Source organism: Geospiza fortis, unplaced genomic scaffold (genome assembly GCF_000277835.1).
Source record: "Geospiza fortis unplaced genomic scaffold, GeoFor_1.0 scaffold85, whole genome shotgun sequence".
NCBI classification, from domain to species: domain Eukaryota; kingdom Metazoa; phylum Chordata; class Aves; order Passeriformes; family Thraupidae; genus Geospiza; species Geospiza fortis.
This window is the reverse complement of record NW_005054358.1, coordinates 804516-806007: the sequence shown is the minus strand read 5'-3', so window position 1 is coordinate 806007 and position 1492 is coordinate 804516.

Genomic DNA, 1492 nt, shown 5'->3' with positions numbered 1-1492 from the left:
CCCGCCCAGCGCCCTGCCCGCTGCCTGCCGTCCCTGCCCAGCCCTGCCTGGCAGAGCGGGATGCTGCCACTGCAGTGGCCCTGCCACTACATCCATGGCATGTCCCAGTGCCACACCGGGAGCTCTGCAGGGAACGCGGGCTGGCCAGATCTCAGCAGCCTGCTCAGGGTGCTGCCTGGGACTGGGGGAGCAGGGGGGGAGCAGGAGTGAGGTGTCTGGGCTGGGGAGCAGCACTTGGAGACCAGGCAGTGGCACAGCCCCACCCTTCCCAGCCCCAGGCTGTGCTGGCACAAGGGGTGGCACAAAAGTTCGTGGGGAGGGGTCTGAGGGGACCCAGCCTCATCTCAGGTGGGGTCTGGTACACACCAGTATGTTTGCAAACTTCTCCTGGAGGCCACCAAGACTCTGTTCCTTCTCGGGTGGCCTCAAGTGTTTTGGTGCACACGGGTACCCCTCTCTCCCCTCCTCCCAATTCCCCATCCCTACCTGTCCTGAGATGCTTCCCAGGGCTTCAGGGTTGGTGGCAGAAGGGCTGTGCTGTCCCGGGGGCTGTGGCAGTCCTGTGGGGAGCATCAGGGGCTGAGCTCCCAGCCAGGTCCCTGTGGCTGCCAGTGGCCGAGGTAGTGGGCAGGGGCTCACCTTTCAGGGACAGCTGCTATTGGATCTGCTGCAGGGAAGCCAAGCCCGGGAGATTGGGTTACAAGCACCTGGGTAACAAAGATCTCTGAAATCTAAGCCCAGGAATCGTCATTAACCATCAGCCTGTGCTTCACTGGCAGAAGGAACTGTCCCTGGGAGGCCAAGCAGCCCTGGGCTCCACCCTGGGCAGAGAACTTGGATGTTGTCTGGACCTCGGCAGCAGCAACGGAGTCTTCCACGTCCTGGGGCACCCTTCAGAGCCAAGAACATCCAGGCAGACGTCAGCCAGCAGAGACCCTCTGGCACTGCAGCATCCCCAGGTGCTCTGGGCTGGGGGCACAGCTGTGACAGGAGCGGGGGGCACGGTGGGGTGGCAGGGCTGGCACTGCTGCAGGGACACCGGGGCTCTGGCAGTGCCCACAGGTGAGGTGTGCTCCCAGCTGGAGCCTGGGGGTGACTGTGACCTGCCCTGCCCTTCCCTGTGCGGCTGCAAGCTCTGGGGGCTGAGTTTCCAATGCTCAGCATCAGGCTGGGGACACCCCAGCACCCCACAGGGACACCTGCAAGGTGCATGACCCAGAGGAGGTGACAATGCCAGGGAGGTGCCAGACTCTGTCCCCGCAGCTGCCCGGGCTCCAGCAGCAAAGTCCCAGCCTTGGCATGGAGGGGGCTGTAGACTGAAGAGGGCAACGTGGTAGGGGGACAGGTCCTGAGCCCGGGATCCTGGAGGACGAGAGCCCATCCTGGAGGACGAGAGCCCATCCTGGAGGACGAGGCAGCATCCTGGAGGACGAGGCAGGGCAGGAGGGCCAGGACAGGCAGGACAGGCAGGAGCGTTCCCGCGGGCAGCAGC